This window comes from Rhipicephalus microplus, chromosome 8 (genome assembly GCF_043290135.1).
Source record: "Rhipicephalus microplus isolate Deutch F79 chromosome 8, USDA_Rmic, whole genome shotgun sequence".
NCBI lineage: Eukaryota > Metazoa > Arthropoda > Arachnida > Ixodida > Ixodidae > Rhipicephalus > Rhipicephalus microplus.
In genome coordinates, this window is record NC_134707.1 from 79,728,462 (window position 1) to 79,755,003 (window position 26,542).

Sequence of the window (26,542 nt, forward strand, 5' to 3'; positions counted from 1 at the left end):
TCTCGTCAGCTATGCCGAGGTTGTGAGTTCGAGACTCACCTATGGAATCAAATTTTTATTAGATTTCATATGTAGTCATGAGGTTAATTGTATACTAAATGCTGGCGACTGCCTGGCTCGAAAACATTTGCTTACTGGAGGTGTGTGTAGGCAACAGTCCTAAAGGAAACACTCTTACGTGCAACCGTGTTCCCCAGTGGCGCAATTGGTAAGCGCACGGTACTTATACGACAGTTCTCGTGAGCTATGCCGGGGTTGTGAGTTCGAGCCTCACCTGGGGAATAAAATTTTTATTAGTTTTCATATTTATACATGAGGGTTATTGTATACTCAATGCTGGCGACTGCCTAGCTCGAAAACATTTGTTTACTGGAGTTGTGTGTGGACAACAGTCCTAAAGAAAAGACTCCTACGTGCGACCGTGTTCCCCAGTGGCGCAATTGGTTAGCGCACGGTACTTATACGACAGTTCTCGTCAGCTATGCCGAGGTTGTGAGTTCGAGACTCACCTGTGGAATGAAATTTTTATTAGTTTTCATATTTAGTCATGAGGTTAAATGTATACTCAATGCTGGCGGCTGCCTGGCTCGAAAAAATTTGTTTACTGGAGTTTTGCGCCGACAACAGTCCTAAAGGAAAGACTCCTACGTGCGACCGTGTTCCCCAGTGGCGATATTGGTTAGCGCACGGTACTTACACGACAGTTCTCGTGAGCTATGCCGGGGTTGTGAGTTTGAGCCTCGCCTGGGGAGTGAAATTTTTATTAGTTTTCATATTTAGCCATGAGGTAATTGTATACTCAAAGCTGGCGACTGCCTGGCCCGAAAACATTTGTTTACTGGAGTTGCGTGTAGACAACAGTCCTAAAGGAAACACTTTTACGTGCAACCGTGTTCCCCAGTGGCGCAATTGGTTAGCGCACGGTACTTATACGACAGTTCTCGTGAGCTATCCCGGGGTTGTAAGTTCGAGCCCCACCTGGGGAATGACATTTTTATTAGTTTTCATATTTAGTCATGAGGTTAATTGTATACTCAATGCTGGCGACTGCCTGGCTCGAAAACATTTGTTTACTGGAGGAGTGTGTAGACAACAGTTGTAAAGGAAACACTCTTACGTGCAACCGTGTTCCCCAGTGGCGCTATTGGTTAGCGAACGGTACTTATACGACAGTTCTCGTGAGCTATGCCGGGGTTGTGAGTTCTAGCCTCACCTGGGGAATAAAATTTTTATTAGTTTTCACATTTTTTCATGAGTTTAATTGTATACTCAATGCTGGCGACTGCCTGGCTCGAAAACATTTGTTTATTGGAGGTGTGTGTAGACAACAGTCCTAAAGGAAACACTCTTACGTGCAACCATGTTCCACAGTGGCGCAATTGGTTAGCGCACGGTACTTATACGACAGTTCTCGTGAGCTATGCGGGGGTTGAGAGTTCGAGCCTCACCTGGGGAATGAAATTTTTATTAGTTTTCATATTTAGTCATGAGGTATATTGTATACTCAATGCTGGCGACTGCCTGGCTCGAAAACATTTGTTTACTGGAGTTGTGTGTACACAACAGTCCTAAAGGAAAGACTCCTACGTGCGACCGTGTTCCCCAGTGGCACAATTGGTTAGCGCACGGTACTTATACGACTGTTCTCGTGAGCTATGCCGGCGTTGTGAGTTCGAGCCTCACCTGGGGAATGAAATTTTTATTAGGTTTCATATTTAGTCGTGAGGTTCATTGTATACTGAATGCTAGCGACTGCCTGGCTCGAAAACGTTTATTTACTGGAGTTTTGCGCAGACAACAGTCCTAAAGGAAAGACTCCTACGTGTGACCGTGTTCCCTAGTGGCGCAATCGGTTAGCGCACGGTACCTTTATGAAAGTTCTCGTGAGCTATACCGGGGTTGTGAGTTTGAGCCTCACCTGGGGAATGGAATTTTCATTAGTTTTCATATTTAGCCTTGAGGTTAATTGTATACTTAAAGGTGGCGACTGCCTGGCTGGGAAACATTTGTTTACTGGAGTTGTGTGGAGACAACAGTCGTAAAGGAAACCCTCTTACGTGCAACCGTGTTCCCCAGTGGTGCAATTGGTTAGCGCACGGTACTTATACGGCAGTTCTCGTGAGCTATGCCGGGGTTGTGAGTTGGAGCCTCACCTGGGGAATGAAATTTTTATTAGTTTTCATATTTAGTCATGAGGTTAATTGTATACTCAATGCTGGCGACTGCCTAGCTCGAAAACATTTGTTTACTGGAGTTGTGTGTAGACAACAGTCCTAAAGAAAAGACTCCTACGTGCCACCGTGTTCCCCAGTGGCGCAATTGGTCAGCGCACGGTACTTATACGACAGTTCTCGTCAGCTATGCCGAGGTTGTGAGTTCGAGACTCACCTATGGAATCAAATTTTTATTAAATTTCATATGTGGTCATGAGGTTAATTGTATACTAAATGCTGGCGACTGCCTGGCTCGAAAACATTTGCTTACTGGAGGTGTGTGTAGGCAACAGTCCTAAAGGAAACACTCTTACGTGCAACCGTGTTCCCCAGTGGCGCAATTGGTAAGCGCACGGTACTTATACGACCGTTCTCGTGAGCTATGCCGGGGTTGTGAGTTCGAGCCTCACCTGGGGAATAAAATTTTTATTAGTTTTCATATTTATACATGAGGGTTATTGTATACTCAATGCTGGCGACTGCCTAGCTCGAAAACATTTGTTTACTGGAGTTGTGTGTGGACAACAGTCCTAAAGAAAAGACTCCTACGTGCGACCGTGTTCCCCAGTGGCGCAATTGGTTAGCGCACGGTACTTATACGACAGTTCTCGTCAGCTATGCCGAGGTTGTGAGTTCGAGACTCACCTGTGGAATGAAATTTTTATTAGTTTTCATATTTAGTCATGAGGTTAAATGTATACTCAATGCTGGCCACTGCCTGGCTCGAAAAAATTTGTTTACTGGAGTTTTGCGCAGACAACAGTCCTAAAGGAAAGACTCCTACGTGCGACCGTGTTCCCCAGTGGCAATATTGGTTAGCGCACGGTACTTACACGACAGTTTTCGTGAGCTATGCCGGGGTTGTGAGTTTGAGCCTCACCTGGGGAGTGAAATTTTTATTAGTTTTCATATTTAGCCATGAGGTAATTGTATACTCAAAGCTGGCGACTGCCTGGCCCGAAAACATTTGTTTACTGGAGTTGTGTGTAGACAACAGTCCTAAAGGAAACACTTTTACGTGCAACCGTGTTCCCCAGTGGCGCAATTGGTTAGCGAACGGTACTTATACGACAGTTCTCGTGAGCTATGCCGGGGTTGTGAGTTCGAGCCTCACCTGGGGAATAAAATTTTTATTAGTTTTCACATTTTTTCATGAGTTTAATTGTATACTCAATGCTGGCGACTGCCTGGCTCGAAAACATTTGTTTATTGGAAGTGTGTGTAGACAACAGTCCTAAAGGAAACACTCTTACGTGCAACCATGTTCCACAGTGGCGCAATTGGTTAGCGCACGGTACTTATACGACAGTTCTCGTGAGCTATGCGGGGGTTGAGAGTTCGAGCCTCACCTGGGGAATGAAATTTTTATTAGTTTTCATATTTAGTCATGAGGTATATTGTATACTCAATGCTGGCGACTGCCTGGCTCGAAAACATTTGTTTACTGGAGTTGTGTGTACACAACAGTCCTAAAGGAAAAACTCCTACGTGCGACCGTGTTCCCCAGTGGCGTAATTGATTAGCGCACGGTACTTATACGACAGTTTTCGTGAGCTATGCGGGGGTTGAGAGTTCGAGCCTCACCTGGGGAATGAAGTTTTTATTAGTTTTCCTATTTAGTCATGAGGTTAATTGTATACTCAATGCTGGCGACTGCCTGGCTCGAAAACATTTGTTTACTGGAGGTGCGTGTCGACAACAGTCCTAAAGGAAACACTCTTACGTGCAACCGCGTTCCCCAGTGGCGCAATTGGTTAGCGCACGGTACTTATACGACAGTTCTCGTGAGCTATGCCGGGGTTGTGAGTTCGAGCCTCACCTGGGGAATGAAATTTTTATTAGTTTTCATATTTATACATGAGGTTAACTGTATACTCAATGCTGGCGACTGCCTAGCTCAAAAACATTTGTTTACTGGAGTTGTGTGTGGACAACAGTCCTAAAGAAAAGACTCCTACGTGCGACCGTGTTCCCCAGTGACGTAATTGGTTAGCGCACGGTACTTATACGACAGTTCTCGTCAGCTATGCCGAGGTTGTGAGTTCGAGCCTCACCTATGGAATCAAATTTTTATTAGATTTCATATTTATTCATGAGGTTGGTTGTATACTAAATGCTGACGACTGCCTGGCTCGAAAACATTTGTTTACTGGAGGTGTGTGTAGACAACAGTCCTAATAGAAACACTCTTACGTGCAACCATGTTCCCCAGTGGCGCAATTGGTTAGCGCACGGTACTTATACGACAGTTCTCGTGAGCTATGCCGGGGTTTTGAGATCGAGCCTCACCTGGGGAATGAGATTTTTATTAGTTTTCATATTTAGTCATGCGGTTAATTGTATACTCAATGCTGGTGACTGCCTGGCTCGAAAACATTTGTTTACTGGAGTTGTGTGTAGACAACAGTCCTAAAGGAAAGACTCCTACGTGCGACCGTGTTCCCCAGTGGCACAATTGGTTAGCGCACGGTACTTATACGACAGTTCTCGTGAGCTATGCCGGCGTTGTGAGTTCGAGCCTCACCTGGGGAGTGAAATTTTTATTAGTTTTCATATTTAGTCGTGAGGTTCATTGTATACTGAATGCTGGCGACTGCCTGGCTCGAAAACATTTATTTACTGGAGTTTTTCGCAGACAACAGTCCTAAAGGAAAGACTCCTATGTGTGACCGTGTTCCCTAGTGGCGCAATCGGTTAACGCACGGCACCTTTATGAAAGTTCTCGTGAGCTATGCCGGGGTTGTGAGTTTGAGCCTCACCTGGGGAATGGAATTTTCATTAGTTTTCATATTTAGCCTTGAGGTTAATTGTATACTTAAAGGTGGCGACTGCCTGGCTGGGAAACATTTGTTTACTGGAGTTGTGTGGAGACAACAGTCGTAAAGGAAACCCTCTTACGTGCAACCGTGTTCCCCAGTGGCGCAATTGGTTAGCGCACGGTACTTATACGACAGTTCTCGTGAGCTATGCGCGGGTTGAGAGTTCAAGCCTCACCTGGGGAATGAAATTTTTATTAGTTTTCTTATTTATACATGAGGTTAATTGTATGCTCAATGCTGGCGACTGCCTGGCTCGAAAACATTTGTTCACTGGAGGTGTGTGTAGATAACAGTCCTAAAGGAAACACTCTTACGTGCAACCGTGTTCCCCAGTGGCGCAATTGGTTAGCGCACGGTACTTATACGGCAGTTCTCGTGAGCTATGCCGGGTTGTGAGTTGGAGCCTCACCTGGGGAATGAAATTTTTATTAGTTTTCATATTTAGTCATGAGGTTAATTGTATACTCAATGCTGGCGACTGCCTAGCTCGAAAACATTTGTTTACTGGAGTTGTGTGTAGACAACAATCCTAAAGAAAAGACTCCTACGTGCGACCGTGTTCCCCAGTGGCGCAATTGGTCAGCGCACGGTACTTATACGACAGTTCTCGTCAGCTATGCCGAGGTTGTGAGTTCGAGACTCACCTATGGAATCAAATTTTTATTAGATTTCATATGTAGTCATGAGGTTAATTGTATACTAAATGCTGGCGACTGCCTGGCTCGAAAACATTTGCTTACTGGAGGTGTGTGTAGGCAACAGTCCTAAAGGAAACACTCTTACGTGCAACCGTGTTCCCCAGTGGCGCAATTGGTAAGCGCACGGTACTTATACGACAGTTCTCGTGAGCTATGCCGGGGTTGTGAGTTCGAGCCTCACCTGGGGAATAAAATTTTTATTAGTTTTCATATTTATACATGAGGGTTATTGTATACTCAATGCTGGCGACTGCCTAGCTCGAAAACATTTGTTTACTGGAGTTGTGTGTGGACAACAGTCCTAAAGAAAAGACTCCTACGTGCGACCGTGTTCCCCAGTGGCGCAATTGGTTAGCGCACGGTACTTATACGACAGTTCTCGTCAGCTATGCCGAGGTTGTGAGTTCGAGACTCACCTGTGGAATGAAATTTTTATTAGTTTTCATATTTAGTCATGAGGTTAAATGTATACTCAATGCTGGCGGCTGCCTGGCTCGAAAAAATTTGTTTACTGGAGTTTTGCGCCGACAACAGTCCTAAAGGAAAGACTCCTACGTGCGACCGTGTTCCCCAGTGGCGATATTGGTTAGCGCAAGGTACTTACACGACAGTTCTCGTGAGCTATGCCGGGGTTGTGAGTTTGAGCCTCGCCTGGGGAGTGAAATTTTTATTAGTTTTCATATTTAGCCATGAGGTAATTGTATACTCAAAGCTGGCGACTGCCTGGCCCGAAAACATTTGTTTACTGGAGTTGCGTGTAGACAACAGTCCTAAAGGAAACACTTTTACGTGCAACCGTGTTCCCCAGTGGCGCAATTGGTTAGCGCACGGTACTTATACGACAGTTCTCGTGAGCTATCCCGGGGTTGTAAGTTCGAGCCCCACCTGGGGAATGACATTTTTATTAGTTTTCATATTTAGTCATGAGGTTAATTGTATACTCAATGCTGGCGACTGCCTGGCTCGAAAACATTTGTTTACTGGAGGAGTGTGTAGACAACAGTTGTAAAGGAAACACTCTTACGTGCAACCGTGTTCCCCAGTGGCGCTATTGGTTAGCGAACGGTACTTATACGACAGTTCTCGTGAGCTATGCCGGGGTTGTGAGTTCTAGCCTCACCTGGGGAATAAAATTTTTATTAGTTTTCACATTTTTTCATGAGTTTAATTGTATACTCAATGCTGGCGACTGCCTGGCTCGAAAACATTTGTTTATTGGAGGTGTGTGTAGACAACAGTCCTAAAGGAAACACTCTTACGTGCAACCATGTTCCACAGTGGCGCAATTGGTTAGCGCACGGTACTTATACGACAGTTCTCGTGAGCTATGCGGGGGTTGAGAGTTCGAGCCTCACCTGGGGAATGAAATTTTTATTAGTTTTCATATTTAGTCATGAGGTATATTGTATACTCAATGCTGGCGACTGCCTGGCTCGAAAACATTTGTTTACTGGAGTTGTGTGTACACAACAGTCCTAAAGGAAAAACTCCTACGTGCGACCGTGTTCCCCAGTGGCGTAATTGATTAGCGCACGGTACTTATACGACAGTTTTCGTGAGCTATGCGGGGGTTGAGAGTTCGAGCCTCACCTGGGGAATGAAGTTTTTATTAGTTTTCCTATTTAGTCATGAGGTTAATTGTATACTCAATGCTGGCGACTGCCTGGCTCGAAAACATTTGTTTACTGGAGGTGCGTGTCGACAACAGTCCTAAAGGAAACACTCTTACGTGCAACCGCGTTCCCCAGTGGCGCAATTGGTTAGCGCACGGTACTTATACGACAGTTCTCGTGAGCTATGCCGGGGTTGTGAGTTCGAGCCTCACCTGGGGAATGAAATTTTTATTAGTTTTCATATTTATACATGAGGTTAACTGTATACTCAATGCTGGCGACTGCCTAGCTCAAAAACATTTGTTTACTGGAGTTGTGTGTGGACAACAGTCCTAAAGAAAAGACTCCTACGTGCGACCGTGTTCCCCAGTGACGCAATTGGTTAGCGCACGGTACTTATACGACAGTTCTCGTCAGCTATGCCGAGGTTGTGAGTTCGAGCCTCACCTATGGAATCAAATTTTTATTAGATTTCATATTTATTCATGAGGTTGGTTGTATACTAAATGCTGACGACTGCCTGGCTCGAAAACATTTGTTTACTGGAGGTGTGTGTAGACAACAGTCCTAATAGAAACACTCTTACGTGCAACCATGTTCCCCAGTGGCGCAATTGGTTAGCGCACGGTACTTATACGACAGTTCTCGTGAGCTATGCCGGGGTTTTGAGATCGAGCCTCACCTGGGGAATGAGATTTTTATTAGTTTTCATATTTAGTCATGCGGTTAATTGTATACTCAATGCTGGTGACTGCCTGGCTCGAAAACATTTGTTTACTGGAGTTGTGTGTAGACAACAGTCCTAAAGGAAAGACTCCTACGTGCGACCGTGTTCCCCAGTGGCACAATTGGTTAGCGCACGGTACTTATACGACAGTTCTCGTGAGCTATGCCGGCGTTGTGAGTTCGAGCCTCACCTGGGGAGTGAAATTTTTATTAGTTTTCATATTTAGTCGTGAGGTTCATTGTATACTGAATGCTGGCGACTGCCTGGCTCGAAAACATTTATTTACTGGAGTTTTTCGCAGACAACAGTCCTAAAGGAAAGACTCCTATGTGTGACCGTGTTCCCTAGTGGCGAAATCGGTTAACGCACGGTACCTTTATGAAAGTTCTCGTGAGCTATGCCGGGGTTGTGAGTTTGAGCCTCACCTGGGGAATGGAATTTTCATTAGTTTTCATATTTAGCCTTGAGGTTAATTGTATACTTAAAGGTGGCGACTGCCTGGCTGGGAAACATTTGTTTACTGGAGTTGTGTGGAGACAACAGTCGTAAAGGAAACCCTCTTACGTGCAACCGTGTTCCCCAGTGGCGCAATTGGTTAGCGCACGGTACTTATACGACAGTTCTCGTGAGCTATGCGCGGGTTGAGAGTTCAAGCCTCACCTGGGGAATGAAATTTTTATTAGTTTTCTTATTTATACATGAGGTTAATTGTATGCTCAATGCTGGCGACTGCCTGGCTCGAAAACATTTGTTCACTGGAGGTGTGTGTAGATAACAGTCCTAAAGGAAACACTCTTACGTGCAACCGTGTTCCCCAGTGGCGCAATTGGTTAGCGCACGGTACTTATACGGCAGTTCTCGTGAGCTATGCCGGGTTGTGAGTTGGAGCCTCACCTGGGGAATGAAATTTTTATTAGTTTTCATATTTAGTCATGAGGTTAATTGTATACTCAATGCTGGCGACTGCTTAGCTCGAAAACATTTGTTTACTGGAGTTGTGTGTAGACAACAGTCCTAAAGAGAAGACTCCTACGTGCGACCGTGTTCCCCAGTGGCGCAATTGGTCAGCGCACGGTACTTATACGACAGTTCTCGTCAGCTATGCCGAGGTTGTGAGTTCGAGACTCACCTATGGAATCAAATTTTTATTAGATTTCATATGTAGTCATGAGGTTAATTGTATACTAAATGCTGGCGACTGCCTGGCTCGAAAACATTTGCTTACTGGAGGTGTGTGTAGGCAACAGTCCTAAAGGAAACACTCTTACGTGCAACCGTGTTCCCCAGTGGCGCAATTGGTAAGCGCACGGTACTTATACGACAGTTCTCGTGAGCTATGCCGGGGTTGTGAGTTCGAGCCTCACCTGGGGAATAAAATTTTTATTAGTTTTCATATTTATACATGAGGGTTATTGTATACTCAATGCTGGCGACTGCCTAGCTCGAAAACATTTGTTTACTGGAGTTGTGTGTGGACAACAGTCCTAAAGAAAAGACTCCTACGTGCGACCGTGTTCCCCAGTGGCGCAATTGGTTAGCGCACGGTACTTATACGACAGTTCTCGTCAGCTATGCCGAGGTTGTGAGTTCGAGACTCACCTGTGGAATGAAATTTTTATTAGTTTTCATATTTAGTCATGAGGTTAAATGTATACTCAATGCTGGCGACTGCCTGGCTCGAAAAAATTTGTTTACTGGAGTTTTGCGCAGACAACAGTCCTAAAGGAAAGACTCCTACGTGCGACCGTGTTCCCCAGTGGCGATATTGGTTAGCGCACGGTACTTACACGACAGTTCTCGTGAGCTATGCCGGGGTTGTGAGTTTGAGCCTCGCCTGGGGAGTGAAATTTTTATTAGTTTTCATAGTTAGCCATGAGGTAATTGTATACTCAATGCTGGCGACTGCCTGGCCCGAAAACATTTGTTTACTGGAGTTGTGTGTAGACAACAGTCCTAAAGGAAACACTTTTACGTGCAACCGTGTTCCCCAGTGGCGCAATTGGTTAGCGCACGGTACTTATACGACAGTTCTCGTGAGCTATGCCGGGGTTGTGAGTTCGAGCCTCACCTGGGGAATAAAATTTTTATTAGTTTTCACATTTAGTCATGAGTTTAATTGTATACTCAATGCTGGCGACTGCCTGGCTCGAAAACATTTGTTTATTGGAGGTGTGTGTAGACAACAGTCCTAAAGGAAACACTCTTACGTGCAACCATGTTCCACAGTGGCGCAATTGGTTAGCGCACGGTACCTATACGACAGTTCTCGTGAGCTATGCTGGAGTTGTGAGTTCGAGCCTCACCTGGGGAATGAAATTTTTATTAGTTTTCATAATTAGTCATGAGGTATATTGTATACTCAATGCGTGCGACTGCCTGGCTCGAAAACATTTGTTTACTGGAGTTGTGTGTACACAACAGTCCTAAAGGAAAAACTCCTACGTGCGACCGTGTTCCCCAGTGGCGTAATTGATTAGCGCACGGTACTTATACGACAGTTCTCGTCAGCTATGCCGAGGTTGTGAGTTCGAGACTCACCTGTGGAATGAAATTTTTATTAGTTTTCATATTTAGTCATGAGGTTAAATGTATACTCAATGCTGGCGACTGCCTGGCACGAAAAATTTTTTTTACTGGAGTTTTGCGCAGACAACAGTCCCAAAGGAAAGACTCCTACGTGCGACCGTGTTCCCCAGTGGCGCAATTGTTTAGCGCACGGTACTTACACGACAGTTCTCGTGAGCTATGCCGGGGTTGTGAGTTTGAGCCTCGCCTGGGGAGTGAAATTTTTATTAGTTTTCATATTTAGCCATGAGGTAATTGTATACTCAATGCTGGCGACTGCCTGGCCCGAAAACATTTGTTTACTGGAGTTGTGTTTAGACAACAGTCCTAAAGGAAACACTTTTACATGCAACCGTGTTCCCCAGTGGCGCAATTCGTTAGCGCTGAAATTATAGGACAGTTCTCGTGAGCTATGCCGGGGTTGTGAGTTCAAGCCTCACCTGGCGAATGAGATTTTCATTAGTTTTCATATTTAGTCATGAGGTTAATTGTATACTCAATGCTGGCAACTGCCTGGCTCGAAAACATTTGTTTACTGGAGTTGTGTGGAGACAACAGTCCTAAAGGAAACACTCTTACGTGCAACCGTGTTCCCCAGTGGCGCGATTGGTTAGCGCACGGTACCTATACGACAGTTCTCGTGAGCTATCCCGGGGTTGTGAGTTCGAGCCCCACCTGGGGAATGACATTTTTATTACTTTTTATATTTAGTCATGAGGTTAATTGTTTACTCAATGCTGGCGACTGCCTGGCTCGAAAACATTTGTTTACTGGAGGAGTGTGTAGACAACAGTTGTAAAGGAAACACTCTTACGTGCAACCATGTTCTCCAGTGGCGCTATTGGTTAGCGCACGGTACTTATACGACAGTTCTCCTGAGCTATGCCGGGGTTGTGAGTTCGAGCCTCACCTGGGGAATAAAATTTTTATTAGTTTTCATATTTAGTCATGAGTTGAATTGTATACTCCTTGCTGGCGACTGCCTGGCTCGAAAACATTTGTTTATTAGAGGTGTGTGTAGACAACAGTCCTAAAGGAAACACTCTTGCGTGCAACCATGTTCCACAGTGGCGCAACTGGTTAGCGCACGGTACTTATACGACAGTTCTCGTGAGCTATGCCGGAGTTGTGAGTTCGAGCCTCACCTGGGGAATGAAATTTTTATTAGTTTTCATAATTAGTCATGAGGTATATTGTATACTCAATGCTGGCGACTGCCTGGCTCGAAAACATTTGTTTACGGGAGTTGTGTGTACACAAGAGTCCTAAAGGAAAGACTCCTACGTGCGACCGTGTTCCCCAGGGGCGTAATTGATTAGCGCACGGTACTTATACGACAGTTCTTGTGAGCTATGCGGGGGTTGAGAGTTCGAGCCTCACCTGGGGAATGAAGTTTTTATAAGTTTTCCTATTTAGTCATGAGGTTAATTGTATACTCAATGCTGGCGACTGCCTGGCTCGAAAACATTTGTTTACTGGAGGTGTGTGTTGACAACAGTCCTAACGGAAACACTCTTACGTGCAACCGTGTTCCCCAGTGGCGCTATTGGTTAGCGCACGGTACTTATACGACAGTTCTCGTTAGCTATGCCGGGGTTGTGAGTTCGAGCCTCACCTGGGGAATAAAATTTTTATTAGTTTTCATATTTAGTCATGAGTTTAATTGTATACTCAATGCTGGCGACTGCCTGGCTCGAAAACATTTGTTTATTGGAGGTGTGTGTAGACAACAGTCCTAAAGGAAACACTCTTACGTGCAACCATGTTCCACAGTGGCGCAATTGGTTAGCGCACGGTACTTATACGACAGTTCTCGTGAGCTATGCCGGAGTTGTGAGTTCGAGCCTCACCTGGGGAATAAAATTTTTATTAGTTTTCATATTTAGTCATGAGGTATATTGTATACTCAATGCTGGCGACTGCCTGGCTCGAAAACATTTGTTTACTGGAGTTGTGTGTAGACAACAGTCCTAAAGGAAAGACTCCTACGTGCGACCGTGTTGCCCAGTGGCGCAACTTGTTAGCACACGGTACTTACACGACAGTTCTCGTGAGCTGTGCCGGGGTTGTGAGTTCGAGCCTCACCTATGGAATCAAATTTTTATTAAATTTCATATTTAGTCATGAGGTTAGTTGTATACTAAATGCTGACGACTGCCTGGCTCGAAAACATTTGTTTACTGGAGGTGTGTGTAGACAAGAGTCCTAAAGGAAACACTCTTACGTGCAACCATGTTCCCCAGTGGCGCAATTGGTTAGCGCACGGTACTTATACGACAGTTCTCGTGAGCTATGCCGGGGTTTTGAGTTCGAGCCTCACCTGGGGAATGAAATTTTTATTAGTTTTCATATTTAGTCATGCGGTTAATTGTATACTCAATGCTGGTGACTGCCTGGCTCGAAAACATTTGTTTACTGGAGTTGTGTGTAGACAACAGTCATGTTGTGTGTGTAAAGACTCCTACGTGCGACCGTGTTCCCCAGTGGCAAAATTGGTTAGCGCACGGTACTTATACGACAGTTCTCGTGAGCTATGCCGGGGTTGTGAGTTCGAGCCTCACCTGAGGAATGAAATTTTTATTAGTTTTCATATTTAGTCGTGAGGTTCATTGTATACTGAATGCTGGCGACTGCCTGGCTCGAAAACGTTTGTTTACTGGAGTTTTGCGCAGATAACAGTCCTAAAGAAAAGACTCCTACGTGTGACCGTGTTCCCCAGTGGCGCAATTGGTTAGCGCACGGTACCTTTACGAAAGTTCTCGTGAGCTATGCCGGGGTTGTGAGTTTGAGCCTCACCTTGAAATGGAATTTTCATTTGTTTTCATATTTAGCCTTGACGTTAATTGTATACTTAATGCTGGCGACGGCCTGGCTCGGAAACATTTGTTTACTGGAGGTGTGTGGAGACAACAGTCGTAAAGGAAACCCTCTTACGTGCAACCGTGTTCCCCAGTGGCGCAATTGGTTAGCGCACGGTACTTATACGACAGTTCTCGTGAGCTATGCGCGGGTTGAGAGTTCGAGCCTCACCTGGGGAATGAAATTTTTATTAGTTTTCCTATTTAGTCATGAGGTTAATTGTATACTCAATGCTGGCGACTGCCTGGCTTGAAAACATTTGTTTACTGGAGGTGTGTGTAGACAACAGTCCTAAAGGAAACACTCTTACGTGCAACCGTGTTCCCCAGTGGCGCAATTGGTTAGCGCACGGTACTTATACGGCAGTTCTCGTGAGCTATGCCGGGGTTGTGAGTTCGAGCCTCACCTGGGGAATGAATTTTTTATTAGTTTTCATATTTAGTCATGAGGTTAATTGTATACTCAATGCTGGTGACTGCCTAGCTCGAAAACATTTGTTTACTGGAGTTGTGTGTAGACAACAGTCCTAAACAAAAGACTCCTACGAGCGACTGTGTTCCCCAGTGGCGCAATTGGTTAGCGCACGGTACTTATACGACAGTTCTCGTCAGCTATGCCGAGGTTGTGAGTTCGAGACTCACCTATGGAATCAAATGTTTATTATATTTCATATTTAGTCATGAGGTTAATTTTATACTAAATGCTGACGACTGCTGGCTCGAAAACATTTGTTTACTGGAGGTGTGTGTAGACAACAGTCCTAAAGGAAACACTCTTACGTGAAACCGTATTCCCGAGTGGCGCAATTGGTTAGCGCACGGTACTTATACGACAGTTCTCGTGAGCTATGCCGGGGTTGTGAGTTCGAGCCTCACCTGGTGAATGAAATGTTTATTAGTTTTCATATTTAGTCATGCGGTTAATTGTACACTCAATGCTGGTGACTGCCTGGCTCGAAAACATTTGTTTACTGGAGTTGTGTGTAGACAACAGTCTTAAAGGAAAGACTCCTACGTGCGACCGTGTTCCCCAGTGGCGCAATTGGTTAGCGCACGGTACTTATACGACAGTTCTCGTCAGCTATGCCGAGGTTTTGAGTTCGAGACTCACGTGTGGAATGAAATTTTATTAGTTTTCATATTCAGTCATGAGGTTAAATGTATACTCAATGCTGGCGACTGCCTGGCTCGAAAACATTTGTTTATTAGAGGTGTGTGTAGACAACAGTCCTAAAGAAAACACTCTTACGTGCAACCATGTTCCACAGTGGCGCAACTGGTTAGCGCACGGTACTTATACGACAGTTCTCGTGAGCTATGCCGGAGTTGTGAGTTCGAGCCTCACCTGGGGAATGAAATTTTTATTAGTTTTCATATTTAGTCATGAGGTATATTGTATACTCAATGCTGGCGACTGCCTGGCTCGAAAACATTTGTTTACTGGAGTTATGTGTACACAACAGTCCTAAAGGAAAGACACCTACGTGTGACCGTGTTCCCCAGTGGCGTAATTGATTAGCGCACGTTACTTATACGACAGTTCTTCTGAGCTATGCGGGGGTTGAGAGTTCGAGCCTCACCTGGGGAATGAAGTTTTTATTAGTTTTCCTATTTAGTCATGAGGTTAATTGTATACTCAATGCTGGCGACTGCCTGGCTCGAAAACATTTGTTTACTGGAGGTGCGTGTCGACAACAGTCCTAAAGGAAACACTCTTACGTGCAACCGCAGTCCCCAGTGGCGCAATTGGTTAGCGCACGGTACTTATACGACAGTTATCGTGAGCTATGCCGGGGTTGTGAGTTCGAGCCTCACCTGGGGAATGAAATTTTTATTAGTTTTCATATTTAGTCATGAGGTTAATTGTATACTCAATGCTGGCGACTGCCTGGCTCGAAAACATTTGTTTACTGGAGTTGTGTGTAGACAACAGTCCTAAAGGAAAGACTCCTACGTGTGACTGTGTTCCACAGTGGCGCAATTAGTTAGCACACGGTACTTACACGACAGTTCTCGTGAGCTGTGCCGGGGTTGTGAGTTCGAGCCTCACCTATGGAATCAAATTTTTATTAGATTTCATATTTAGTCATGAGGTTAGTTGTATACTAAATGCTGACGACTGCCTGGCTCGAAAACATTTGTTTACTGGAGGTGTGTGTAGACAACAGTCCTAAAGAAAACACTGTTACGTGCAACCATGTTCCCCAGTGGCGCAATTGGTTAGCGCACGGTACTTATAGGACAGTTCTCGTGAGCTATGCCGGAGTTGTGAGTTCGAGCCTCACCTGGGGAATAAAATTTTTATTAGTTTTCATATTTAGTCATGAGGTATATTGTATACTCAATGCTGGCGACTGCCTGGCTCGAAAACATTTGTTTACTGGAGTTGTGTGTAGACAACAGTCCTAAAGGAAAGACTCCTACGTGCGACCGTGTTGCCCAGTGGCGCAACTTGTTAGCACACGGTACTTACACGACAGTTCTCGTGAGCTGTGCCGGGGTTGTGAGTTCGAGCCTCACCTATGGAATCAAATTTTTATTAAATTTCATATTTAGTCATGAGGTTAGTTGTATACTAAATGCTGACGACTGCCTGGCTCGAAAACATTTGTTTACTGGAGGTGTGTGTAGACAAGAGTCCTAAAGGAAACACTCTTACGTGCAACCATGTTCCCCAGTGGCGCAATTGGTTAGCGCACGGTACTTATACGGCAGTTCTCGTGAGCTATGCCGGGGTTTTGAGTTCGAGCCTCACCTGGGGAATGAAATTTTTATTAGTTTTCATATTTAGTCATGCGGTTAATTGTATACTCAATGCTGGTGACTGCCTGGCTCGAAAACATTTGTTTACTGGAGTTGTGTGTAGACAACAGTCATGTTGTGTGTGTAAAGACTCCTACGTGCGACCGTGTTCCCCAGTGGCAAAATTGGTTAGCGCACGGTACTTATACGACAGTTCTCGTGAGCTATGCCGGGGTTGTGAGTTCGAGCCTCACCTGAGGAATGAAATTTTTATTAGTTTTCATATTTAGTCGTGAGGTTCATTGTATACTGAATGCTGGCGACTGCCTGGCTCGAAAACGTTTGTTTACTGGAGTTTTGCGCAGATAACAGTCCTAAAGAAAAGACTCCTACGTGTGACCGTGTTCCCCAGTGGCGCAATTGGTTAGCGCACGGTACCTTTACGAAAGTTCTCGTGAGCTATGCCGGGGTTGAGAGTTTGAGCCTCACCTTGAAATGGAATTTTCATTTGTTTTCATATTTAGCCTTGACGTTAATTGTATACTTAATGCTGGCGACTGCCTGGCTCGGAAACATTTGTTTACTGGAGGTGTGTGGAGACAACAGTCGTAAAGGAAACCCTCTTACGTGCAACCGTGTTCCCCAGTGGCGCAATTGGTTAGCGCACGGTACTTATACGACAGTTCTCGTGAGCTATGCGCGGGTTGAGAGTTCGAGCCTCACCTGGGGAATGAAATTTTTATTAGTTTTCCTATTTAGTCATGAGGTTAATTGTATACTCAATGCTGGCGACTGCCTGGCTTGAAAACATTTGTTTACTGGAGGTGTGTGTAGACAACAGTCCTAAAGGAAACACTCTTACGTGCAACCGTGTTCCCCAGTGGCGCAATTGGTTAGCGCACGGTACTTATACGGCAGTTCTCGTGAGCTATGCCGGGGTTGTGAGTTCGAGCCTCACCTGGGGAATGAATTTTTTATTAGTTTTCATATTTAGTCATGAGGTTAATTGTATACTCAATGCTGGTGACTGCCTAGCTCGAAAACATTTGTTTACTGGAGTTGTGTGTAGACAACAGTCCTAAACAAAAGACTCCTACGAGCGACTGTGTTCCCCAGTGGCGCAATTGGTTAGCGCACGGTACTTATACGACAGTTCTCGTCAGCTATGCCGAGGTTGTGAGTTCGAGACTCACCTATGGAATCAAATGTTTATTATATTTCATATTTAGTCATGAGGTTAATTTTATACTAAATGCTGACGACTGCTGGCTCGAAAACATTTGTTTACTGGAGGTGTGTGTAGACAACAGTCCTAAAGGAAACACTCTTACGTGAAACCGTATTCCCGAGTGGCGCAATTGGTTAGCGCACGGTACTTATACGACAGTTCTCGTGAGCTATGCCGGGGTTGTGAGTTCGAGCCTCACCTGGTGAATGAAATGTTTATTAGTTTTCATATTTAGTCATGCGGTTAATTGTACACTCAATGCTGGTGACTGCCTGGCTCGAAAACATTTGTTTACTGGAGTTGTGTGTAGACAACAGTCTTAAAGGAAAGACTCCTACGTGCGACCGTGTTCCCCAGTGGCGCAATTGGTTAGCGCACGGTACTTATACGACAGTTCTCGTCAGCTATGCCGAGGTTTTGAGTTCGAGACTCACGTGTGGAATGAAATTTTATTAGTTTTCATATTCAGTCATGAGGTTAAATGTATACTCAATGCTGGCGACTGCCTGGCTCGAAAACATTTGTTTACTGGAGGTGCGTGTCGACAACAGTCCTAAAGGAAACACTCTTACGTGCAACCGCAGTCCCCAGTGGCGCAATTGGTTAGCGCACGGTACTTATACGACAGTTATCGTGAGCTATGCCGGGGTAGTGAGTTCGAGCCTCACCTGGGGAATGAAATTTTTATTAGTTTTCATATTTAGTCATGAGGTTAATTGTATACTCAATGCTGGCGACTGCCTGGCTCGAAAACATTTGTTTACTGGAGTTGTGTGTAGACAACAGTCCTAAAGGAAAGACTCCTACGTGTGACCGTGTTCCACAGTGGCGCAATTAGTTAGCACACGGTACTTACACGACAGTTCTCGTGAGCTGTGCCGGGGTTGTGAGTTCGAGCCTCACCTATGGAATCAAATTTTTATTAGATTTCATATTTAGTCATGAGGTTAGTTGTATACTAAATGCTGACGACTGCCTGGCTCGAAAACATTTGTTTACTGGAGGTGTGTGTAGACAACAGTCCTAAAGAAAACACTGTTACGTGCAACCATGTTCCCCAGTGGCGCAATTGGTTAGCGCACGGTACTTATAGGACAGTTCTCGTGAGCTATGCCGGGGTTTTGAGTTCGAGCCTCACCTGGGGAATGAAATTTTTATTAGTTTTCATATTCAGTCATGCGGTTAATTGTATACTCAATGCTGGTGACTGCCTGGCTCGAAAACATTTATTTACTGGAGTTGTGTGTAGACAACAGTCTTAAAGGAAAGACTCCTACGTGCGACCGTGTTCCCCAGTGGCGCAATTGGTTAGCGCACGGTACTTATACGACAGTTCTCGTCAGCTATGCCGAGGTTGTGAGTTCGAGACTCACCTGTCGAATGAAATTTTTATTAGTTTTCATATTTAGTCATGAGGTTAATTGTATACTCAATGCTGGCGACTGCCTGGCTCGAAAAAAATTTTTTACTGGAGTTTTGCGCAGACAACAGTCCTAAAGGAAAGACTCCTACGTGCGACCGTGTTCCCCAGTGGCGCAATTCGTTAGCGCACGGTACTTATACGACAGTTCTCGTGAGCTATGCCGGGGTTGTGAGTTCGAGCCTCACCTGGGGAATGAAATTTTTATTAGTTTTCATATTTAGTCATGAGGTTAATTGTATACTCAATGCTGGCCCCTGCCTGGCTCGAAAACATTTGTTTACTGGAGGTGTGTGTAGACAACAGTCCTAAAGGAAACACTCTTACGTGCAACCGTGTTCCCCAGTGGCGCAATTGGTTAGCGCACGGTACTTATACGGCAGTTCTCGTGAGCTATGCCGGGGTTGTGAGTTCGAGCCTCACCTGGGGAATGAATTTTTTATTAGTTTTCATATTTAGTCATGAGGTTAATTGTATACTCAATGCTGGTGACTGCCTAGCTCGAAAACATTTGTTTATTGGAGGTGTGTGTAGACAACAGTCCTAAAGGAAACACTCTTACGTGCAACCATGTTCCACAGTGGCGCAATTGGTTAGCGCACGGTACTTATACGACAGTTCTCGTGAGCTATGCCGGGGTTGTGAGTTCGAGCCTCACCTGGGGAATGAAATTTTTATTAGTTTTCATATTTAGTCATGAGGTTAATTGTATACTCAATGCTGGCGACTGCCTGGCTCGAAAACATTTGTTTACTGGAGGTGTGTGTAGACAACAGTCCTAACGGAAACACTCTTACGTGCAACCGTGTTCCCCAGTGGCGCTATTGGTTAGCGCACGGTACTTATACGACAGTTCTCGTTAGCTATGCCGGGGTTGTGAGTTCGAGCCTCACCTGGGGAATAAAATTTTTATTAGTTTTCATATTTAGTCATGAGTTTAATTGTATACTCAATGCTGGCGACTGCCTGGCTCGAAAACATTTGTTTATTGGAGGTGTGTGTAGACAACAGTCCTAAAGGAAACACTCTTACGTGCAACCATGTTCCACAGTGGCGCAATTGGTTAGCGCACGGTACTTATACGACAGTTCTCGTGAGCTATGCCGGAGTTGTGAGTTCGAGCCTCACCTGGGGAATAAAATTTTTATTAGTTTTCATATTTAGTCATGAGGTATATTGTATACTCAATGCTGGCGACTGCCTGGCTCGAAAACATTTGTTTACTGGAGTTGTGTGTAGACAACAGTCCTAAAGGAAAGACTCCTACGTGCGACCGTGTTGCCCAGTGGCGCAACTTGTTAGCACACGGTACTTACACGACAGTTCTCGTGAGCTGTGCCGGGGTTGTGAGTTCGAGCCTCACCTATGGAATCAAATTTTTATTAAATTTCATATTTAGTCATGAGGTTAGTTGTATACTAAATGCTGACGACTGCCTGGCTCGAAAACATTTGTTTACTGGAGGTGTGTGTAGACAAGAGTCCTAAAGGAAACACTCTTACGTGCAACCATGTTCCCCAGTGGCGCAATTGGTTAGCGCACGGTACTTATACGACAGTTCTCGTGAGCTATGCCGGGGTTTTGAGTTCGAGCCTCACCTGGGGAATGAAATTTTTATTAGTTTTCATATTTAGTCATGCGGTTAATTTTATACTCAATGCTGGTGACTGCCTGGCTCGAAAACATTTGTTTACTGGAGTTGTGTGTAGACAACAGTCATGTTGTGTGTGTAAAGACTCCTACGTGCGACCGTGTTCCCCAGTGGCAAAATTGGTTAGCGCACGGTACTTATACGACAGTTCTCGTGAGCTATGCCGGGGTTGTGAGTTCGAGCCTCACCTGAGGAATGAAATTTTTATTAGTTTTCATATTTAGTCGTGAGGTTCATTGTATACTGAATGCTGGCGACTGCCTGGCTCGAAAACGTTTGTTTACTGGAGTTTTGCGCAGATAACAGTCCTAAAGAAAAGACTCCTACGTGTGACCGTGTTCCCCAGTGGCGCAATTGGTTAGCGCACGGTACCTTTACGAAAGTTCTCGTGAGCTATGCCGGGGTTGTGAGTTTGAGCCTCACCTTGAAATGGAATTTTCATTTGTTTTCATATTTAGCCTTGACGTTAATTGTATACTTAATGCTGGCGACTGCCTGGCTCGGAAACATTTGTTTACTGGAGGTGTGTGGAGACAACAGTCGTAAAGGAAACCCTCTTACGTGCAACCGTGTTCCCCAGTGGCGCAATTGGTTAGCGCACGGTACTTATACGACAGTTCTCGTGAGCTATGCGCGGGTTGAGAGTTCGAGCCTCACCTGGGGAATGAAATTTTTATTAGTTTTCCTATTTAGTCATGAGGTTAATTGTATACTCAATGCTGGCGACTGCCTGGCTTGAAAACATTTGTTTACTGGAGGTGTGTGTAGACAACAGTCCTAAAGGAAACACTCTTACGTGCAACCGTGTTCCCCAGTGGCGCAATTGGTTAGCGCACGGTACTTATACGGCAGTTCTCGTGAGCTATGCCGGGGTTGTGAGTTCGAGCCTCACCTGGGGAATGAATTTTTTATTAGTTTTCATATTTAGTCATGAGGTTAATTGTATACTCAATGCTGGTGACTGCCTAGCTCGAAAACATTTGTTTACTGGAGTTGTGTGTAGACAACAGTCCTAAACAGAAGACTCCTACGAGCGACTGTGTTCCCCAGTGGCGCAATTGGTTAGCGCACGGTACTTATACGACAGTTCTCGTCAGCTATGCCGAGGTTGTGAGTTCGAGACTCACCTATGGAATCAAATGTTTATTATATTTCATATTTAGTCATGAGGTTAATTTTATACTAAATGCTGACGACTGCTGGCTCGAAAACATTTGTTTACTGGAGGTGTGTGTAGACAACAGTCCTAAAGGAAACACTCTTACGTGAAACCGTATTTTCGAGTGGCGCAATTGGTTAGCGCACGGTACTTATACGACAGTTCTCGTGAGCTATGCCGGGGTTGTGAGTTCGAGCCTCACCTGGTGAATGAAATGTTTATTAGTTTTCATATTTAGTCATGCGGTTAATTGTACACTCAATGCTGGTGACTGCCTGGCTCGAAAACATTTGTTTACTGGAGTTGTGTGTAGACAACAGTCTTAAAGGAAAGACTCCTACGTGCGACCGTGTTCCCCAGTGGCGCAATTGGTTAGCGCACGGTACTTATACGACAGTTCTCGTCAGCTATGCCGAGGTTTTGAGTTCGAGACTCACGTGTGGAATGAAATTTTTATTAGTTTTCATATTCAGTCATGAGGTTAAATGTATACTCAATGCTGGCGACTGCCTGGCTCGAAAACATTTGTTTATTAGAGGTGTGTGTAGACAACAGTCCTAAAGAAAACACTCTTACGTGCAACCATGTTCCACAGTGGCGCAACTGGTTAGCGCACGGTACTTATACGACAGTTCTCGTGAGCTATGCCGGAGTTGTGAGTTCGAGCCTCACCTGGGGAATGAAATTTTTATTAGTTTTCATATTTAGTCATGAGGTATATTGTATACTCAATGCTGGCGACTGCCTGGCTCGAAAACATTTGTTTACTGGAGTTATGTGTACACAACAGTCCTAAAGGAAAGACACCTACGTGTGACCGTGTTCCCCAGTGGCGTAATTGATTAGCGCACGTTACTTATACGACAGTTCTTCTGAGCTATGCGGGGGTTGAGAGTTCGAGCCTCACCTGGGGAATGAAGTTTTTATTAGTTTTCCTATTTAGTCATGAGGTTAATTGTATACTCAATGCTGGCGACTGCCTGGCTCGAAAACATTTGTTTACTGGAGGTGCGTGTCGACAACAGTCCTAAAGGAAACACTCTTACGTGCAACCGCAGTCCCCAGTGGCGCAATTGGTTAGCGCACGGTACTTATACGACAGTTATCGTGAGCTATGCCGGGGTTGTGAGTTCGAGCCTCACCTGGGGAATGAAATTTTTATTAGTTTTCATATTTAGTCATGAGGTTAATTGTATACTCAATGCTGGCGACTGCCTGGCTCGAAAACATTTGTTTACTGGAGTTGTGTGTAGACAACAGTCCTAAAGGAAAGACTCCTACGTGTGACCGTGTTCCACAGTGGCGCAATTAGTTAGCACACGGTACTTACACGACAGTTCTCGTGAGCTGTGCCGGGGTTGTGAGTTCGAGCCTCACCTATGGAATCAAATTTTTATTAGATTTCATATTTAGTCATGAGGTTAGTTGTATACTAAATGCTGACGACTGCCTGGCTCGAAAACATTTGTTTACTGGAGGTGTGTGTAGACAACAGTCCTAAAGAAAACACTGTTATGTGCAACCATGTTCCCCAGTGGCGCAATTGGTTAGCGCACGGTACTTATAGGACAGTTCTCGTGAGCTATGCCGGGGTTTTGAGTTCGAGCCTCACCTGGGGAATGAAATTTTTATTAGTTTTCATATTCAGTCATGGGGTTAATTGTATACTCAATGCTGGTGACTGCCTGGCTCGAAAACATTTATTTACTGGAGTTGTGTGTAGACAACAGTCTTAAAAGAAAGACTCCTACGTGCGACCGTGTTCCCCAGTGGCGCAATTGGTTAGCGCACGGTACTTATACGACAGTTCTCGTCAGCTATGCCGAGGTTGTGAGTTCGAGACTCACCTGTCGAATGAAATTTTTATTAGTTTTCATATTTAGTCATGAGGTTAATTGTATACTCAATGCTGGCGACTGCCTGGCTCGAAAAAAATTTTTTACTGGAGTTTTGCGCAGACAACAGTCCTAAAGGAAAGACTCCTACGTGCGACCGTGTTCCCCAGTGGCGCAATTCGTTAGCGCACGGTACTTATACGACAGTTCTCGTGAGCTATGCCGGGGTTGTGAGTTCGAGCCTCACCTGGGGAATGAAATTTTTATTAGTTTTCATATTTAGTCATGAGGTTAATTGTATACTCAATGCTGGCCCCTGCCTGGCTCGAAAACATTTGTTTACTGGAGGTGTGTGTAGACAACAGTCCTAAAGGAAACACTCTTACGTGCAACCGTGTTCCCCAGTGGCGCAATTGGTTAGCGCACGGTACTTATACGGCAGTTCTCGTGAGCTATGCCGGGGTTGTGAGTTTGAGCCTCACCTGGGGAATGAATTTTTTATTAGTTTTCATATTTAGTCATGAGGTTAATTGTATACTCAATGCTGGTGACTGCCTAGCTCGAAAACATTTGTTTACTGGAGTTGTGTGTAGACAACAGTCTTAAAGGAAAGACTCCTACGTGCGACCGTGTTCCCCAGTGGCGCAATTGGTTAGCGCACGGTACTTATACGACAGTTCTCGTCAGCTATGCCGAGGTTTTGAGTTCGAGACTCACGTGTGGAATGAAATTTTTATTAGTTTTCATATTTAGTCATGAGGTTAAATGTATACTCAATGCTGGCGACTGCCTGGCTCGAAAACATTTGTTTATTAGAGGTGTGTGTAGACAACAGTCCTAAAGAAAACACTCTTACGTGCAACCATGTTCCACAGTGGCGCAACTGGTTAGCGCACGGTACTTATACGACAGTTCTCGTGAGCTATGCCGGAGTTGTGAGTTCGAGCCTCACCTGGGGAATGAAATTTTTATTAGTTTTCATATTTAGTCATGAGGTATATTGTATACTCAATGCTGGCGACTGCCTGGCTCGAAAACATTTGTTTACTGGAGTTATGTGTACACAACAGTCCTAAAGGAGAGACACCTACGTGTGACCGTGTTCCCCAGTGGCGTAATTGATTAGCGCACGTTACTTATACGACAGTTCTTCTGAGCTATGCGGGGGTTGAGAGTTCGAGCCTCACCTGGGGAATGAAGTTTCTATTAGTTTTCCTATTTAGTCATGAGGTTAATTGTATACTCAATGCTGGCGACTGCCTGGCTCGAAAACATTTGTTTACTGGAGGTGCGTGTCGACAACAGTCCTGAAGAAAACACTCTTACGTGCAACCATGTTCCACAGTGGCGCAACTGGTTAGCGCACGGTACTTATACGACAGTTCTCGTGAGCTATGCCGGAGTTGTGAGTTCGAGCCTCACCTGGGGAATGAAATTTTTATTAGTTTTCATATTTAGTCATGAGGTATATTGTATACTCAATGCTGGCGACTGCCTGGCTCGAAAACATTTGTTTACTGGAGTTGTGTGTAGACAACAGTCCTAAAGGAAAGACTCCTACGTGTGACCGTGTTCCACAGTGGCGCAATTAGTTAGCACACGGTACTTACACGACAGTTCTCGTGAGCTGTGCCGGGGTTGTGAGTTCGAGCCTCACCTATGGAATCAAATTTTTATTAGATTTCATATTTAGTCATGAGGTTAGTTGTATACTAAATGCTGACGACTGCCTGGCTCGAAAACATTTGTTTACTGGAGGTGTGTGTAGACAACAGTCCTAAAGAAAACACTGTTACGTGCAACCATGTTCCCCAGTGGCGCAATTGGTTAGCGCACGGTACTTATACGACAGTTCTCGTGAGCTATGCCGGGGTTTTGAGTTCGAGCCTCACCTGGGGAATGAAATTTTTATTAGTTTTCATATTCAGTCATGCGGTTAATTGTATACTCAATGCTGGTGACTGCCTGGCTCGAAAACATTTATTTACTGGAGTTGTGTGTAGACAACAGTCTTAAAGGAAAGACTCCTACGTGCGACCGTGTTCCCCAGTGGCGCAATTGGTTAGCGCACGGTACTTATACGACAGTTCTCGTCAGCTATGCCGAGGTTGTGAGTTCGAGACTCACCTGTCGAATGAAATATTTATTAGTTTTCATATTTAGTCATGAGGTTAATTGTATACTCAATGCTGGCGACTGCCTGGCTCGAAAAAAATTTTTTACTGGAGTTTTGCGCAGACAACAGTCCTAAAGGAAAGACTCCTACGTGCGACCGTGTTCCCCAGTGGCGCAATTCGTTAGCGCACGGTACTTATACGACAGTTCTCGTGAGCTATGCCGGGGTTGTGAGTTCGAGCCTCACCTGGGGAATGAAATTTTTATTAGTTTTCATATTTAGTCATGAGGTTAATTGTATACTCAATGCTGGCCACTGCCTGGCTCGAAAACATTTGTTTACTGGAGGTGTGTGTAGACACCAGTCCTAAAGGAAACACTCTTACGTGCAACCATGTTCCACAGTGGCGCAATTGGTTAGTGGACGGTACTTATACGACAGTTCTCGTGAGCTATGCCGGGGTTGTGAGTTTGAGCCTCACCTGGGGAATGGAATTTTCATTAGTTTTCATATTTGGCCTTGAGGTTAATTGTATACTCAATGCTGGCGACTGCCTAGCTCGAAAACATTTGTTTACTGGAGTTGTGTGTAGACAACATTCCTAAACAAAAGACTCCTACGTGCGACTGTGTTCCCCTGTGGCGCAATTGGTTAGCGCACGGTACTTATACGACAGTTCTCGTCAGCTATGCCGAGGTTGTGAGTTCGAGACTCACCTATGGAATCAAATGTTTATTATATTTCATATTTAGTCATGAGGTTAATTTTATACTAAATGCTGACGACTGCTGGATCGAAAACATTTGTTTACTGGAGGTGTGTGTAGACAACAGTCCTAAAGGAAACACTCTTACGTGAAACCGTATTCCCGAGTGCCGCAATTGGTTAGCGCACGGTA

At 44.8% G+C, this 26,542-nt stretch overlaps 39 non-coding genes across 39 annotated transcripts; all 39 read left to right on the forward strand.

Annotated features, from left to right (window-relative positions):
- Positions 1–190: 190 nt before the first annotated feature.
- Positions 191–282, forward strand: TRNAI-UAU (transfer RNA isoleucine (anticodon UAU)). The gene is given in 2 exon segments: positions 191–228; positions 247–282. It is a non-coding gene; the product is annotated as a tRNA-Ile (tRNA).
- A 143-nt stretch (positions 283–425) lies between these two features.
- Positions 426–517, forward strand: TRNAI-UAU (transfer RNA isoleucine (anticodon UAU)). The gene is given in 2 exon segments: positions 426–463; positions 482–517. It is a non-coding gene; the product is annotated as a tRNA-Ile (tRNA).
- Positions 518–1,599: 1,082 nt separating this feature from the next.
- On the forward strand, positions 1,600–1,691 carry TRNAI-UAU (transfer RNA isoleucine (anticodon UAU)). The gene is given in 2 exon segments: positions 1,600–1,637; positions 1,656–1,691. It is a non-coding gene; the product is annotated as a tRNA-Ile (tRNA).
- An 848-nt stretch (positions 1,692–2,539) lies between these two features.
- Positions 2,540–2,631, forward strand: TRNAI-UAU (transfer RNA isoleucine (anticodon UAU)). Its single transcript is given in 2 exon segments — positions 2,540–2,577; positions 2,596–2,631. It is a non-coding gene; the product is annotated as a tRNA-Ile (tRNA).
- Positions 2,632–2,774: 143 nt separating this feature from the next.
- TRNAI-UAU (transfer RNA isoleucine (anticodon UAU)) lies at positions 2,775–2,866 on the forward strand. Its single transcript is given in 2 exon segments — positions 2,775–2,812; positions 2,831–2,866. It is a non-coding gene; the product is annotated as a tRNA-Ile (tRNA).
- A 377-nt stretch (positions 2,867–3,243) lies between these two features.
- Positions 3,244–3,335, forward strand: TRNAI-UAU (transfer RNA isoleucine (anticodon UAU)). Its single transcript is given in 2 exon segments — positions 3,244–3,281; positions 3,300–3,335. It is a non-coding gene; the product is annotated as a tRNA-Ile (tRNA).
- Positions 3,336–3,948: 613 nt separating this feature from the next.
- TRNAI-UAU (transfer RNA isoleucine (anticodon UAU)) lies at positions 3,949–4,040 on the forward strand. Its single transcript is given in 2 exon segments — positions 3,949–3,986; positions 4,005–4,040. It is a non-coding gene; the product is annotated as a tRNA-Ile (tRNA).
- A 613-nt stretch (positions 4,041–4,653) lies between these two features.
- On the forward strand, positions 4,654–4,745 carry TRNAI-UAU (transfer RNA isoleucine (anticodon UAU)). The gene is given in 2 exon segments: positions 4,654–4,691; positions 4,710–4,745. It is a non-coding gene; the product is annotated as a tRNA-Ile (tRNA).
- A 613-nt stretch (positions 4,746–5,358) lies between these two features.
- Positions 5,359–5,449, forward strand: TRNAI-UAU (transfer RNA isoleucine (anticodon UAU)). The gene is given in 2 exon segments: positions 5,359–5,396; positions 5,415–5,449. It is a non-coding gene; the product is annotated as a tRNA-Ile (tRNA).
- Positions 5,450–5,827: 378 nt separating this feature from the next.
- TRNAI-UAU (transfer RNA isoleucine (anticodon UAU)) lies at positions 5,828–5,919 on the forward strand. The gene is given in 2 exon segments: positions 5,828–5,865; positions 5,884–5,919. It is a non-coding gene; the product is annotated as a tRNA-Ile (tRNA).
- A 143-nt stretch (positions 5,920–6,062) lies between these two features.
- TRNAI-UAU (transfer RNA isoleucine (anticodon UAU)) lies at positions 6,063–6,154 on the forward strand. Its single transcript is given in 2 exon segments — positions 6,063–6,100; positions 6,119–6,154. It is a non-coding gene; the product is annotated as a tRNA-Ile (tRNA).
- Positions 6,155–7,471: 1,317 nt separating this feature from the next.
- On the forward strand, positions 7,472–7,563 carry TRNAI-UAU (transfer RNA isoleucine (anticodon UAU)). Its single transcript is given in 2 exon segments — positions 7,472–7,509; positions 7,528–7,563. It is a non-coding gene; the product is annotated as a tRNA-Ile (tRNA).
- A 613-nt stretch (positions 7,564–8,176) lies between these two features.
- On the forward strand, positions 8,177–8,268 carry TRNAI-UAU (transfer RNA isoleucine (anticodon UAU)). The gene is given in 2 exon segments: positions 8,177–8,214; positions 8,233–8,268. It is a non-coding gene; the product is annotated as a tRNA-Ile (tRNA).
- A 613-nt stretch (positions 8,269–8,881) lies between these two features.
- TRNAI-UAU (transfer RNA isoleucine (anticodon UAU)) lies at positions 8,882–8,972 on the forward strand. Its single transcript is given in 2 exon segments — positions 8,882–8,919; positions 8,938–8,972. It is a non-coding gene; the product is annotated as a tRNA-Ile (tRNA).
- Positions 8,973–9,350: 378 nt separating this feature from the next.
- Positions 9,351–9,442, forward strand: TRNAI-UAU (transfer RNA isoleucine (anticodon UAU)). The gene is given in 2 exon segments: positions 9,351–9,388; positions 9,407–9,442. It is a non-coding gene; the product is annotated as a tRNA-Ile (tRNA).
- A 143-nt stretch (positions 9,443–9,585) lies between these two features.
- TRNAI-UAU (transfer RNA isoleucine (anticodon UAU)) lies at positions 9,586–9,677 on the forward strand. The gene is given in 2 exon segments: positions 9,586–9,623; positions 9,642–9,677. It is a non-coding gene; the product is annotated as a tRNA-Ile (tRNA).
- A 377-nt stretch (positions 9,678–10,054) lies between these two features.
- On the forward strand, positions 10,055–10,146 carry TRNAI-UAU (transfer RNA isoleucine (anticodon UAU)). The gene is given in 2 exon segments: positions 10,055–10,092; positions 10,111–10,146. It is a non-coding gene; the product is annotated as a tRNA-Ile (tRNA).
- Positions 10,147–11,461: 1,315 nt separating this feature from the next.
- TRNAI-UAU (transfer RNA isoleucine (anticodon UAU)) lies at positions 11,462–11,553 on the forward strand. The gene is given in 2 exon segments: positions 11,462–11,499; positions 11,518–11,553. It is a non-coding gene; the product is annotated as a tRNA-Ile (tRNA).
- Positions 11,554–12,166: 613 nt separating this feature from the next.
- Positions 12,167–12,258, forward strand: TRNAI-UAU (transfer RNA isoleucine (anticodon UAU)). Its single transcript is given in 2 exon segments — positions 12,167–12,204; positions 12,223–12,258. It is a non-coding gene; the product is annotated as a tRNA-Ile (tRNA).
- Positions 12,259–12,871: 613 nt separating this feature from the next.
- On the forward strand, positions 12,872–12,963 carry TRNAI-UAU (transfer RNA isoleucine (anticodon UAU)). Its single transcript is given in 2 exon segments — positions 12,872–12,909; positions 12,928–12,963. It is a non-coding gene; the product is annotated as a tRNA-Ile (tRNA).
- Positions 12,964–13,816: 853 nt separating this feature from the next.
- Positions 13,817–13,908, forward strand: TRNAI-UAU (transfer RNA isoleucine (anticodon UAU)). Its single transcript is given in 2 exon segments — positions 13,817–13,854; positions 13,873–13,908. It is a non-coding gene; the product is annotated as a tRNA-Ile (tRNA).
- A 1,316-nt stretch (positions 13,909–15,224) lies between these two features.
- Positions 15,225–15,316, forward strand: TRNAI-UAU (transfer RNA isoleucine (anticodon UAU)). The gene is given in 2 exon segments: positions 15,225–15,262; positions 15,281–15,316. It is a non-coding gene; the product is annotated as a tRNA-Ile (tRNA).
- A 378-nt stretch (positions 15,317–15,694) lies between these two features.
- On the forward strand, positions 15,695–15,786 carry TRNAI-UAU (transfer RNA isoleucine (anticodon UAU)). Its single transcript is given in 2 exon segments — positions 15,695–15,732; positions 15,751–15,786. It is a non-coding gene; the product is annotated as a tRNA-Ile (tRNA).
- Positions 15,787–16,164: 378 nt separating this feature from the next.
- TRNAI-UAU (transfer RNA isoleucine (anticodon UAU)) lies at positions 16,165–16,256 on the forward strand. The gene is given in 2 exon segments: positions 16,165–16,202; positions 16,221–16,256. It is a non-coding gene; the product is annotated as a tRNA-Ile (tRNA).
- An 853-nt stretch (positions 16,257–17,109) lies between these two features.
- On the forward strand, positions 17,110–17,201 carry TRNAI-UAU (transfer RNA isoleucine (anticodon UAU)). The gene is given in 2 exon segments: positions 17,110–17,147; positions 17,166–17,201. It is a non-coding gene; the product is annotated as a tRNA-Ile (tRNA).
- An 846-nt stretch (positions 17,202–18,047) lies between these two features.
- Positions 18,048–18,139, forward strand: TRNAI-UAU (transfer RNA isoleucine (anticodon UAU)). Its single transcript is given in 2 exon segments — positions 18,048–18,085; positions 18,104–18,139. It is a non-coding gene; the product is annotated as a tRNA-Ile (tRNA).
- Positions 18,140–18,517: 378 nt separating this feature from the next.
- Positions 18,518–18,609, forward strand: TRNAI-UAU (transfer RNA isoleucine (anticodon UAU)). Its single transcript is given in 2 exon segments — positions 18,518–18,555; positions 18,574–18,609. It is a non-coding gene; the product is annotated as a tRNA-Ile (tRNA).
- Positions 18,610–18,987: 378 nt separating this feature from the next.
- TRNAI-UAU (transfer RNA isoleucine (anticodon UAU)) lies at positions 18,988–19,079 on the forward strand. The gene is given in 2 exon segments: positions 18,988–19,025; positions 19,044–19,079. It is a non-coding gene; the product is annotated as a tRNA-Ile (tRNA).
- Positions 19,080–19,222: 143 nt separating this feature from the next.
- TRNAI-UAU (transfer RNA isoleucine (anticodon UAU)) lies at positions 19,223–19,314 on the forward strand. The gene is given in 2 exon segments: positions 19,223–19,260; positions 19,279–19,314. It is a non-coding gene; the product is annotated as a tRNA-Ile (tRNA).
- Positions 19,315–19,457: 143 nt separating this feature from the next.
- Positions 19,458–19,549, forward strand: TRNAI-UAU (transfer RNA isoleucine (anticodon UAU)). The gene is given in 2 exon segments: positions 19,458–19,495; positions 19,514–19,549. It is a non-coding gene; the product is annotated as a tRNA-Ile (tRNA).
- Positions 19,550–19,692: 143 nt separating this feature from the next.
- Positions 19,693–19,784, forward strand: TRNAI-UAU (transfer RNA isoleucine (anticodon UAU)). The gene is given in 2 exon segments: positions 19,693–19,730; positions 19,749–19,784. It is a non-coding gene; the product is annotated as a tRNA-Ile (tRNA).
- A 613-nt stretch (positions 19,785–20,397) lies between these two features.
- TRNAI-UAU (transfer RNA isoleucine (anticodon UAU)) lies at positions 20,398–20,489 on the forward strand. Its single transcript is given in 2 exon segments — positions 20,398–20,435; positions 20,454–20,489. It is a non-coding gene; the product is annotated as a tRNA-Ile (tRNA).
- Positions 20,490–21,342: 853 nt separating this feature from the next.
- Positions 21,343–21,434, forward strand: TRNAI-UAU (transfer RNA isoleucine (anticodon UAU)). The gene is given in 2 exon segments: positions 21,343–21,380; positions 21,399–21,434. It is a non-coding gene; the product is annotated as a tRNA-Ile (tRNA).
- Positions 21,435–22,751: 1,317 nt separating this feature from the next.
- Positions 22,752–22,843, forward strand: TRNAI-UAU (transfer RNA isoleucine (anticodon UAU)). Its single transcript is given in 2 exon segments — positions 22,752–22,789; positions 22,808–22,843. It is a non-coding gene; the product is annotated as a tRNA-Ile (tRNA).
- Positions 22,844–23,221: 378 nt separating this feature from the next.
- On the forward strand, positions 23,222–23,313 carry TRNAI-UAU (transfer RNA isoleucine (anticodon UAU)). The gene is given in 2 exon segments: positions 23,222–23,259; positions 23,278–23,313. It is a non-coding gene; the product is annotated as a tRNA-Ile (tRNA).
- A 378-nt stretch (positions 23,314–23,691) lies between these two features.
- Positions 23,692–23,783, forward strand: TRNAI-UAU (transfer RNA isoleucine (anticodon UAU)). Its single transcript is given in 2 exon segments — positions 23,692–23,729; positions 23,748–23,783. It is a non-coding gene; the product is annotated as a tRNA-Ile (tRNA).
- A 143-nt stretch (positions 23,784–23,926) lies between these two features.
- On the forward strand, positions 23,927–24,018 carry TRNAI-UAU (transfer RNA isoleucine (anticodon UAU)). The gene is given in 2 exon segments: positions 23,927–23,964; positions 23,983–24,018. It is a non-coding gene; the product is annotated as a tRNA-Ile (tRNA).
- A 1,318-nt stretch (positions 24,019–25,336) lies between these two features.
- TRNAI-UAU (transfer RNA isoleucine (anticodon UAU)) lies at positions 25,337–25,428 on the forward strand. The gene is given in 2 exon segments: positions 25,337–25,374; positions 25,393–25,428. It is a non-coding gene; the product is annotated as a tRNA-Ile (tRNA).
- Positions 25,429–25,806: 378 nt separating this feature from the next.
- TRNAI-UAU (transfer RNA isoleucine (anticodon UAU)) lies at positions 25,807–25,898 on the forward strand. The gene is given in 2 exon segments: positions 25,807–25,844; positions 25,863–25,898. It is a non-coding gene; the product is annotated as a tRNA-Ile (tRNA).
- Positions 25,899–26,542: the final 644 nt, after the last annotated feature.